This window comes from Oncorhynchus mykiss, chromosome 24 (genome assembly GCF_013265735.2).
Source record: "Oncorhynchus mykiss isolate Arlee chromosome 24, USDA_OmykA_1.1, whole genome shotgun sequence".
In the NCBI taxonomy this organism is placed as follows: Eukaryota; Metazoa; Chordata; class Actinopteri; order Salmoniformes; family Salmonidae; genus Oncorhynchus; species Oncorhynchus mykiss.
Genome location: NC_048588.1, coordinates 22,812,423 through 22,825,826, shown reverse-complemented (window position 1 = coordinate 22,825,826; position 13,404 = coordinate 22,812,423).

Sequence of the window (13,404 nt, the reverse complement as noted above, 5' to 3'; positions counted from 1 at the left end):
TCACGGTTGGGATGGTGATCTTCGGCTTGCAAGCCTCCCCTTTTTCCTCCAAACATAACGATGGTCATTATGGCCAAAAAGTTATATTTTTGTTTCATCAGACCAGAGGACATTTCTCCGAAAAGTACAATCTTTGTACCATCTGCAGTTGCAAGCCGTAGTCTGGCTTTTTTTGTGGCGGTTTTGGAGCAGTGGCTTCGTTCTTGATGAGCGACCTTTCAGGTTATATCGATATGTGGATATATATACTTTTGTACCTGTTTCCTCCAGCATCTTCACAAGGTCCTTTGCTGTTGTTCTTGGATTGATTTGCACTTTTTGCACCAAAGTACATTCATCTCTGGGAGACAGAACGCATCTCCTTCCTGAGCGGTATGACGGCTGAGTTGTCCCATGGTGTTTATTCTTGCATACTATTGTTTGTACAGATGAACGTGGTACCTTCAGGTGTTTGGAAATTGCTCCCAAGGATGAACCAGACTTGTGAAGGTCTACAATTTTTTTTCTGAGGTCTAAGCTGATTTATTTTGATTTTCCCATAATGTCAAGCAAAGCGGCACTGAGTTTGAAGGTAGGCCTTGAAATACATCCACAGGTACACCTCCAATTGACTCAAATTATGTCATTTAGCCTATCAGAAGCTTCTAAAGCCATGACATCATTTTCTGGAATTTTCCAAGCTGTTTAAAGGCACAGTCAACTTAGTGTATGTAAACTTCTGACACACTGTAATTGTGATACATTGAATTATAAGTGAAATAATCTGTCTGTAAAAAATTGCTGGAAATATTACTTGTGTCTTGCACGAAGTAGATGTGCTAACCGACTTGCCAAAACTATAGTTCTTTAACGAGTTATTTGTGGAGTGGTTGAAAAACTAGTATTAATAACTCCAACCTCAGTGTATGTAAACTTCCTACTTCAAATGTATGTAACTGTAATGTAAATGTAAATTGTACCCTTCCACCCCTAAAAATACACAAACACCCACACGCCCATACACACAGGCACACACACAGGCAAATGCACATGGATGCACGCACACACACACGCACACCACCGCACATAGTTTTGAGCCTTTGTGATGTGACCTTGCTCCAAGGAATGTTATCTATGCCGGCATCTATCTTGTTAAAGGTGAGATGGGCAGGCTAGGCAGGTTACTGTCAGCTTATTTTTGTCAACTATAAATACAGTGCATGAAACTCAGCAGACTAAAACTCAGAAATCTTGCATCCTCCAAGATTATGCCTTGGCAGGATCGGCATATGGGATTTAGTGTCAATAAAAGTTCAAAACATATAATATTTTTCTTGTCACCAGCTTCAAAGATATGAAGATAAATTCAATTTCCCACATTGTGAAACAAACGCTGAATAAATCTAGCAAATGATAAATGGCATTTCAATCCAATAAAATAAGTCATTCATGTCAATTTTTCCTCATGCTGTCCTGAATCTAACTATGTTCAAGTTATCCAATCTTTCACCAAAGTTCAACTGAAAACTTGTACAGAGGAAGTGTGAAGGTGATCTACAAAAACTCTTGTATAAAGTGTCTTTTCCAGTCCATTTTAGCCAATGCTTAATCCACTGGTATACAATAGATTTAAGTGTCAGAAGCTAATTTTCCTCTGTCACACAATGTAATATATTATTTAGGCCGAGTACAGTGATGTAGTTGCAGTGTGATGGAGTGTTATCATTCCTTCATGATCCACGATCAATCACGACATTCAATTTGATGCTGATAGCCAATGAAGGCTCTGCGAGTCAACAATGAGACAGGGCAAATTTAGGACCGTGCTCCACGCTAGGTGAATACAGATGACTCTGTTGAAGTAATGTTGGAATCAATGTTTAGATTACTGCTGTAGATTAATTGTGCCATTACAGGGGAGATAGATAGCTGACTTTTCTGACTTTTTTTTGTCCAATTTATTTACCCTGTACAATCAAGGCTACTACTTCAATCTTTGACTGATTCAATATTTATTTTTGTGATTGATATTTCTTACTGTGACTGTACAGCATTACCTTCATTTGGAGCATATGTCGGTGGGCCTATTAGATCACTGGAGAAGTAATGCAGTGGGGTGTTGTATGCAGCACAGCCAACCATTAGAACAGAGCAAATGGTGATCCGAAGCAGCCCTTGCAGCTCTCATCTCACTCCTCTTTTTCTTGCTCCTCTCTCTCTCTCTCTCGCTCTCGCTCGCAAATCAAATCAAAGGTCTCAAATCTTGCTGCTGTGATGGCACACTGTGGTATTTCTACCAATAGATATGGGAGTTTATCAAAATTGGATTTGTTTTCGAATACTTTGTAGCTATGTGTAATCTGAGGGAAATATGTGTCTCTAATATGGTCATACAATTGGCAGGAGGTTATGAAGTGTACCTCAGTTTCCACCTCATTTTGTGGGCAGTGTGCACATAGCTTGTCTTGAGAGCCTCTCCCCCTCTCACATACTCTCTCCATCTCACTCTCTCTCCCCATCTCTCTCTTACACTCTCTCTCTCTCTCTCTCTCTCTCTCTCTCTCACTATGTCTCTCGCTCTGTCTCTATATCTCTCTCTCTCTCTCACTATGTCTCTCTCGCTCTGTCTCTATAGCTCTCTCTCGCTTTCTCTATTGCTCTGTCTCTCTCTATCGCTCTGTCTCTTTCGCTCTGTCTCTCTGTCTCTCTCTATCGCTCTGTCTCTCCATCTCCCTCTGTCACTCTCTCTCTGTCAGTTTTGCTGCCTCTCTCTCCCCCCCAGCCGAGCCACAGTGTAATCTCCACTCTCCCGTGGGTCCGGGGAGTATATCAGCACAGCTGGATCACAGGCATCAATCTCAGCCAGCCCTCGGGATGGGCCACTTGTGGGCCCCCAGATAGGCATCTCCTCCTTTGTTCAAATGAGAGACAAATGTAGGAGAAAGAGAGAAGGGGTTCTGAGGTGGAGGGTGTCAATCAGAGAGAGAGAGGGTGGAGGGGAGAGGAAGAGAACATTTCAATAGCCTTAAGTGGCTTCTTCTCCTTCATTTGCATTGAGCTGAGAAGACAGGACAGGTAAAAGCTGTATGGACAAAGCCTACATAGAAATGTGCTTTTACCTGTCCAGTATATGAAGGGCAGGAGAGAAGGATAAGCAAACATTATTGAGGTGCAAGAGGGAGGTAAATGGTGTTGGCTGTTAAAGTCGGTGTGAAAAGTCCACATGGTTGATATTTTAATTTAGTGCTGGCAAGAAACTTTTAATATGATTTGTTCTCCCATGAAAGTGTCCGTGAGTAATATAGTAGGCTGAAACCTTAGGGAGATATCGTGATTATTACTATACAATAGCAGCAGACTTATTTCCCTGATGACCATGCAAAATGAGGACACACCCAAAGTATGCCATACAGAACATAATATAGTATCAGGTGAATTAAAAAAGCAATATAAGCCAAACGGTTAGATATTAATATAATTATATTATATCTTGATCAAGCAGTATCATTTTAAGGTTTAGTTTAACAAAGATTAATTGGCACATCATGCCATCACTATAGTTGAGATATGGACTGGGGGGGAGATTCAGAAATATCTGACAATTGGAGCTGTTTTCCAATGGCTCATTAATTCCCAAAGTTAGAGGGTGATTACACAAAATACTCCCTCTATCAAAGTGGAAAATATAAGAAATACAGTGGGGCAAAAAAGTATTTAGTCAGCCACCAATTGTGCAAGTTCTCCCACTTAAAAAGATTAGAGAGGCCTGTAATTTTCCTCATAGGTACACTTCAACTATGATAGACAAAATGAGAAAAAAAATCCAGAAAATCACATTGTAGGATGTTTTATGAATTTATTTGCAAATTATGGTGGAAAATAAGTATTTGGTCAATAACAAAAGTTTATCGGGCGGTGTGTTTGGGATCATTGTCATGCTGAAAGACCCAGCCACGTTTCAACTTCAATGCCCTTGCTGATGGAAGGAGGTTTTCACATAAAATCTCACGATACATGGCCCCATTCATTCTTTCCTTTACACTGATCAGTCGTCCTGGTCCCTTTGCAGAAAAACAGCCCCACAGCATGATGTTTCCACCCCCATGCTTCACAGTAGGTATGGTGTTCTTTGGATGCAACTCAGCATTCTTTGTCCTCCAAACACGACGAGTTGAGTTTTTACCAAAAAGTTATATTTTGGTTTCATCTGACCATATGACATTCTCCCAATCTTCTTCTGGATCATCCAAATGCTCTCTAGCAAACTTCAGACAGGCCTGGACATGTACTGGCTTAAGCAGGGGGACACGTCTGGCACTGCAGGATTTGAGTCCCTGGCGGCGTAGTGTGTTACTGATGGTAGGCTTTGTTACTTTGGTCCCAGCTCTCTGCAGGTCATTCACTAGGTCCCCCCGTGTGGTTCTGGGATTTTTGCTCACCGTTCTTGTGATCATTTTGACCCCACGGGGTGAGATCTCGCGTGGAGCCTCAGTGGTCTTGTATGTCTTCCATTTCCTAATATTTGCTCCCACAGTTGATTTCTTCAAACCAAGCTGCTTACCTATTGCAGATTCAGTCTTCCCAGCCTGGTGCAGGTCTACAATTTTGTTTCTGGTGTCCTTTGACAGCTCTTTGGTCTTGGCCATAGTGGAGTTTGGAGTGTGACTGTTTGAGGTTGTGGACAGGTGTCTTTTATACTGATAACAAGTTCAAACAGGTGCCATTAATACAGGTAACGAGTGGAGGACAGAGGAGCCTCTTAAAGAAGAAGTTACAGGTCTGTGAGAGCCAGAAATCTTGCTTGTTTGTAGGTGACCAAATACTATTTTCCACCATAATTTGCAAATAAATTCATTAAAAATCCTACAATGTGATTTTCTGGATTTTTTTTCTCATTTTGTCTGTCATAGTTGAAGTGTACCTATGATGAAAATTACAGTCCTCTCTCATCTTTTTAAGTGGGAGAACTTGCACAATTGGTGGCTGACTAAATACTTTTTTGCCCCACTGTATAGCACAGCACTAACACGTGGTTGTCAGCGATTGGGTGCAGAGATGTAGTGGAGCAACACAACTGATAGGAAAATACATACAAATAGGAAAATACATACAATCTAACACCTACAACAACCACTAAGACACCAACAATCACGGACAGAACAGAAATGTATGTCAGAGGATTAAATAAGGAACATGATGTGGGAATTGAAACCAGGTGTGTATAATACAGACAAAACAAAACAAAACGAAACATGGATCGGTGGTGACTAGAAAGCCGGTGACGTCGACCACCGAACACCACCCGAACAAGGAGAGGGGCCGACTTCGGCGGAAGTCGTGACAGTGGTCATCTATTTCCCAAGGCCCCCACTTCTGAATGATACTGTAAGACAAATGATGGGTTGGCTGTAAGGTGATAAGGTCCAAGGATATTTCAGTGGTACACACCCATCTGGTGTCCGAAAGCCCTGATTTGGCAGCAGGGAGCTGTTGTATTTTGCTGATCAAGAGGCTCAATATTTTATGGATTGTCATCCGATTGTGTAAATCAGTTCCACACTGTCATCCTTCAGCCAGGATCTTGGGTACACTGAGAAGATTTAGTGGTCTACTTTGCACTGCATTTGTCATGTAAAATGCAATCTGTACAATGAGAGCATTGGCCACAGCACTTTGAGCTGTATTCAGAGGGATTTCTTTGCCTTTTTCTCTTGTACACATGACTGTGCCACAGTGCTAAACTTTGAGGATGAAACTCAGACTTTGGATAAGCTTTTGCTTTCACTTATTCTAAAAAGTGACAGATAAAAAAAAGTGCCTACTCTTTATCCCTGAATTAATTTAAACTGCAATGATTTGATAATCAAAAATGTCAAAGAAAATCTCCACAGCGACCATTTTATTTGTTGAATTCAATTTCAGCACAGATGATCATATAATTCTCTATGAAGGCTTTATTTATACCCCTTTGAATGTCAGTGTCTGTAGTTCAAACCCCCAAGATCTCATCAGCATATAATCCTACACTAACAATAAGTAATACAAGAATTTCAACTAACTAGCTCATTAATTAGGAAATATGTTTGCCTGACAAAAGGCATCAATTGATATTCATACAGTGTTATTTTTACATTAAAATATGCAGTTTTGCTACCCCTTTCACAAATCCCACAATAAGAGTAGTGTACTCTGCAGAGTCCTGGATAGAAAATGCAGCATCTCTCTTCTGATTTCGATATATTTCTTTATTCCACATCAAAGGAAAGGTTAGCCTTGGGTTATGCTTGTAAATCACCCAAATGACACTTTGCCGAGGATGTCTGACATTCGTCAGAGGCTTAGGCTGTACAAAGTATATTTTCATTTGTATGGGAAATCGTTGTGTGTGTTTGGAAGCTGTGTCCAGACACAGTCATGCAGCGTGTTGACACATCATACAGAGACCATACCTGTGTGTGTGGGAGATAAGATATCAAACCCATGGAGACATGGGTGAGAGACACCAAACCAACGGAGGTAGAACAAAGATACAGGCTACATGTCCTCGTAGTCTCAGACGATAAGAGTGAAGCCGTGAAGGGCCATGGCCTTGCAATTAATCAATCTACAATGCCATGATCGTAAACATGATGAGGCCATAATTTTGAATTCCACCAATCATCATATCTCCAGGCATACTTAATAGACTCATAGAACATAAAGCATGTCACATTTAACAATAAATTAAAGTATTAACACTTTGTCATTGATGTGTGCTTGATGGGACAGGTTCTTTAGTTGATGACATTTCAGGATGAGACCTGGTTGTAGGTCAAGCCTCAAAGTATTCTAAAGTAATGTAGACTTTGTCAGAATGAATGTACAAATTATCAGTTCATCTTAATTTACAGCCAGTTCAGTACAGCCAGCCAGTACAGTCAGCCAGTTCACTGCAGCCAGTTCTGGAATTGGCTATTACCCATGGTACTCATTATTCATGTAAAAGTTATGATAGATATGTTTTTGCTAAATTCTGGCTCTTCACTCACGTTAATCCATCAGTCCTGAAAGTCTAAGCCTCCATCACTATTCCAGTCAGGCTATTGTGGTGCGTAGCGTTGAAAGGCCTCTGAAGAGATACAGCAGACATGCACCTGCTATTCTGCTGAATTAATCTGCTCATGCAATCTGTGAATGAATGGAGTTTTGCAAGTGGGTATTTAGGTGACAACTCCATTTCGAATCATGTTACTCCTCTGTCAGTACATTGTAATGTCATAGGACTGTCTCAACTGCACACAGTGAACACCCTAGATCCTGCACAAAATTAGTATCTTCCACATCGCAACCCTGTTTCAGTGTCATGTTTACATGACACCTAGATTCTTTTTTAAATGCCAGTGGTGTCTAGCCAGAGGAAGACAGACAGGTTGAATGAGTGGAGGAGGTTTGATTGGGGCCTTTATTGAGAAATGTTTGCTGTGGAAGCAACAGCTGTCAGAGGAGCAGACCAGTCATTAGCAGTCCTGCAGGAATGTTCCAGGCCTCCACAAAAATCCTAGAGTTGTGCTGCCGGAACACTCTCTAATCTTAAAGCAGGAATGCTGGGAAGGGAGAGATAAATAGAAGATTTGGAAAGGATTTAGGCAGGGAAAAATTAGAATCCCATATCTGTCTTATCACAGTGCCTCCACAATGGGGAGTTGAATGAAGCAGCTGTCAAATTTGAAACATACATAAGCAGTAATCCTACAGTAAACAGAATGTCCGGTTTTAAAACAGAAAAGCAGAGCGGGAAAGCAAGAAAAACACAGCAAAGAATCTATCAGCTGTGACACAGCCTGCTAGTGGAGGGAGAGAGAACTTTCTTGGAGGGAGGGACTGTTGAGGTCTAGGCCTGACTGCCAACACTGGCAGGAGCATGAGGCCGCATGGGGAGTGGGTGAAAGTGAGAGGCAACGAAGATGCTGACAAAGCCTCTGGGAAGCATCACATTTGGAGAGTTATGGTGTGACATCATGAGAGGCAGAAGGGGCCATGGCCAGGGAAGGAGTGGGTTTACATGCATTGCAGACTGGAGATTAGGCCAGTGTTAACCCCCCCACTGGGGCCGACATATAGCTGCTGTCTGCTTCTTCTGCTGGAAGTGAACAAAAATGTGTTATTTCTGTGACAGAGTACTTCTGGTTAGTTTGGATGTTTCATACAACGCGTTCTTATATGACTCTCACAATATATATATATATATATATATATATATATATATATATATATATATATATATATATATATATATATATATACTGTATATACAGTACCAGTCAAAAGTTTGGACACAGCTACTCATTCAAGGGTTTTTCTTTATTTTTTACTATTTTCTACATTGAAGAATAATAGTGAAGACATCAAAACTATGAAATAACACAAATGGAATTATGTAGTAACCAAAAAAGTGTTAAACAAATCAAAAAATATTTTATATTTGACATTCTTCACAGTAGCCACCCTTTGCCTTGATGACATCTTTGCACACTCTTGGAATTCTTTCAACCAGCTTCAACTGGAATGCTTGTCAAACATTCTTGAATGATTTCCCACATATGCTGAGCTCTTGTTGGCTGCTTTTCCTTCAACATCTCTGCAGCACTCCACCAATCAGGCCATTATGGGAGAGTGGCCAGATGGAAGTCACTCCTCAGTAAAAGGCACATGACAGCCTGCTTGGAGTTTGCCAAAAGGCACTTAAAGGAGTCTCAGACCATAAGAAACAAGATTCTCTGGTCTGATGAAACCAATATAAACTCTTTGTCCTGAATTCCAAGCATCGCGTCTGGAGGGAACCTAGCACCATCCCTACTGTGATGCATGGTTGTGGCAGCATCATGCTGTGGGGATGTTTTTCAGCGGCAGGGACATGGAGACTAGTCAGGATCGAGGTAAAGATAAACACAACAAAGTACAGCGAGTTCCTTGATGAAAATCTGCTCCATAGCACTCAGGACCTCAGACTTGGGAAAAGGTTCACCATCCAAATGGACAACGACCCAAAGCCAAGTCAACTCAGGAGTGATTTCGGGACAAGTCTCTGAATGTCCTTGAAAGGCCCAGCCAGAGCCCGGACTTAAACCCGATTGAACATCTCTGGAGAGACCCCAAAATAGCTGTGCAGTGATGCTCCCCATCCAACCTGACAGAGCTTGAGAGGATCTGCAGAGAAGAATGGGAGAAACTCCCAAAATACAGGTCTCACGACTGGCCTGCTCGGATCAGGTTACTGTGGACCACTATCCTACAGAGAGATCTCTCACACCCACAAGAGGGGAAGAGATCATGAGGTATGGAGATGGGGAGGTTTCATGACACCTCACGCCCATTGTAAATCTTAAGGCAGCAGACAAAATTCCTTTGTCCTCACTATGGAGAACCAGCCTCAGAACATTAACATGCAATAAATGGACTCTGGGACAATAGGTTTCGTCAGCCGCAATGGGGGTAATGACGATAGATGGAATATAAAAATGAATGTCATTTTTGTTATGTTATTAAAAGTTAAAGGACGACGTTATAAGGAAAACATTATATTAGGTAACCAAAGACGGACCGTCATCAGACAAGACGGAATCCGGTCCACGCAGAGACACCCCATCGGAGACCTTCAACACGTAATTACATCATTAAATCAAATCAAATTTTATTTGTCACATACACATGGTTAGCAGATGTTAATGCGAGTGTAGCGAAATGCATGTGCTTCTAGTTCCGACAATGCAGTAATAACCAACAAGTAATCTAACTAACAATTCCAAAACTACTGTCTTATACACAGTGTAAAAAGTACACAAAAAATATATATGAATGAGTGATGGTACAGAGCAGCATAGGCAAGATACAGTAGATGGTATCGAGTACAGTATACACATATGAGATGAGTATGTAAACAAAGTGGCATAGTTAAAGTTGCTAGTGATTCATGTATTACATAAGGATGCAGTAGATGATATAGAGTACAGTATATACGTATACATATGCGATGAATAATGTAGGGTATGTAAACATTATATTAGGTAGCATTGTTTAAAGTGGCTAGTGATTTATTTTACATCATTTCCCATCAATTCCCATTATTAAAGTGGCTGGAGTTGAGTCAGTGTGTTGGCAGCAGCCACTCAATGTTAATGGTGGCTGTTTAACAGTCTGATGGCCTTGAGATAGAAGCTGTTTTTCAGTCTCTCGGTCCGAGCTTTGATGCACCTGTACTGACCTCGCCTTCTGGATGATAGCGGGGTGAACAGGCAGTGGCTCGGGTGGTTGTTGTCCTTGATGATCTTTATGGCCTTCCTGTAACATCGGGTGGTGTAGGTGTCCTGGAGGGCAGGTAGTTTGCCCCCGGTGATGCGTTGTGCAGACCTCACTACCCTCTGGAGAGCCTTACGGTTGTGGGCGGAGCAGTTGCCGTACCAGGCGATGATACAGCCCGCCAGGATGCTCTCGATTGTGCATCTGTAGAAGTTTGTGAGTGCTTTTGGTGACAAGCCAAATTTCTTCAGCCTCCTGAGGTTGAAGAGGCGCTGCTGCGTCTTCTTCACGATGCTGTCTGTGTGAGTGGACCAATTCAGTTTGTCTGTGATGTGTATGCCGAGGAACTTAAAATTTACTACCCTCTCCACTACAGTCCCATCGATGTGGATAGGGGGGTGTTCCCTCTGCTGTTTCCTGAAGTCCACAATAATCTCCTTAGTTTTGTTGACGTTGAGTGTGAGGTTATTTTCCTGACACCACACTCCGAGGGCCCTCACCTCATCCCTGTAGGCCGTCTCGTCGTTGTTGGTAATCAAGCCTACCACTGTTGTGTCGTCCGCAAACTTGATGATTGAGTTGGAGGCGTGCATGGCCACGCAGTCGTGGGGGAACAGAGAGTACAGGAGAGGGCTCAGAACGCACCCTTGTGGGGCCCCAGTGTTGAGGATCAGTGGGGTGGAGATGTTATTGCCTACCCTCACCACCTGGGGGTGGCCCGTCAGGAAGTCCAGTACCCAGTTGCACAGGGCGGGGTCGAGACCCAGGATCTTGAGCTTGATGACGAGCTTGGAGGGTACTATGGTGTTGAATGCCGAGCTGTAGTCGATGAACAGCATTCTCACATAGGTATTCCTCTTGTCCAAATGGGTTAGGGCAGTGTGCATTGTGGTTGAGATTGCATCGTCTGTGGACCTATTTGGGCGGTAAGCAAATTGGAGTGGGTCTAGGGGGTCAGATAGGGTGGAGGTGATATTGTCCTTGACTAGTCTCTCAAAGCACTTCATGATGACGAAAGTGAGTGCTACGGGACGGTAGTCGTTTAGCTCAGTTACCTTAGCTTTCTTGGGAACAGGAACAATGGTGGCCCTCTTGAAGCATGTGGGAACAGCAGATTGGTATAGGGATTGATTGAATATGTCCGGAAACACACCGGCCAGCTGGTCTGCGCATGCTCTGAGGGCGCGGCTGGGGATGCCGTCTGGGCCTGCAGCCTTGCGAGGGTTAACACGTTTAAATGTTTTACTCACCTCGGCTGCAGTGAAGGAGAGTCTGCATGTTTTCATTATATTCTGACCCATAAGAGCTGCAGTCCTGGGCAAGGTTAGGGTTAAAATAAGCATAGCTGAGAAATGCACCCAAGTGTGTTTTTCTCTTATGCACGCTCTCTGTCTGTTGAAATCCCCATTTTGTGTAACACGTGTCATATTGTGTTGGCCTGCTATGGACCTGTTTTAATCAATAGCCTAGACTGTGTGTTTGTGTATCTTATATTATATTAATATATTAATATTATATATTATATTAATATATACATTTTAGCTTGTCAGCAAATAAATAATCAACTCAATTGGTGTGGTACGGACTAATTTGGTGAGACTCGGGTATGTGCAGATGCCCGGATGATGCGACATTCAGAATGAGACTGTAGAGGAAATTGATTAACTAGCGACTGTTGTAAAATCAATATTCTGATATTTCTTGAGTTAGTTTGGGAAATAGAAACTCAATAAAGCTAGGTTAATAAGTTAATAATTGCCTGATTCATTTAATCACGTAATTATAAACCGTTAATAATTTGACGCGCAGCAGTCGTCACCTTAATCAATACTACGTCACGACACAGATTTGCCAAGGTTGTAGTGTCATACTCAAGAACACTTGAGGCTGTTATCGCTGCCAAGGGTGCTTCAACAAAGTACTGAATAAAGGGTCTGAATACTTATATAAATGTGAAATTTCTAAAACCCTGTTTTTAGTTAGTAGATTGAGGAGGTACAAAATAATTGTATCCATTTTAGAATAAGGCATAACGTAACAACATTTTGAAGAAGTCAAGGGGTCTGAATAGTTTCCGAATGCACTGCATTATACCCCAACAATTGAAATGATAATACTGTCCAATCATTTCTACTTGTGATTCATCAATCATGAATAATACTGGCAGGTCGTTGTTATGTTGTTTTTCATTCCCAGAATTAATTTCAACAATGAGAATTGTTAAAACTGGAAAAAATATATACGTACAGTATATTCAAGGTGTCAAACAAGTCACAATCAGGCAATCCACTGTCTTAAACAAACGATGAGATAAAGTTAAGAGGAAGACGGAAACAATTTAATTTGCTTTAGGTATAAAATGTGCTGAGAGAAAAAAAAGCACACACCTTTCTTCAATTCCTTTGATTATATCTTGCTGACCAGCAAGCATACTTGAAACTTGCCGTTCCAAAGGCAGGAGAGGAACTGTTGAACTATTTGGTCCCATTGTGCATGCATAATATTTTGATCCAGTCAGAGGCAGTTCCCATTTAACAAGGATGTTGCCTCTGGCCTACTCAGTTCTCTAAATATGCAATTCACTAGACAAACTGAATAGATAAATCTCCCAAAACCAAGTAATTCTAAACACTTTTTGTAAAGTGGTGTATGCTGCAGAAATGCAATACATCCATGGGAACAGAAATGTGCTTAAAACATACCCTGAAAGATGAATCCTCTTCACATACTAGCTATTTGTATACAGTATTTCTGAACAGGCCATTTATGTACTGAACAAAACTATAAATGCAACATGCAGCAATTTCAAAGATTTTACTGAGTTAGAGTTTATATAAGGAAATCAATCAATTTAAATGAATAAATTAGGCCCTGGAACACGCTGTACACATCAAGCCTGACTATCCCAAACATGCTCAATGGGTGACATGTCTGATGAGAATACAGGCCATGAAAAAACTGGGACATTTTCAATTTCAAGGAATTCTGTACAGATCCTTGTGACATGGGGCCTTGTATTATCATGCTAAAACATGAGATGATGGCGGCGAAATAATGGTATGACAATAGGCCTCAGGATCCCATCACGGTATCTCTGTGCATTCAAATTGCCATCAATAAAATGCAATTGTGTTCATTGTCCATAGCTTA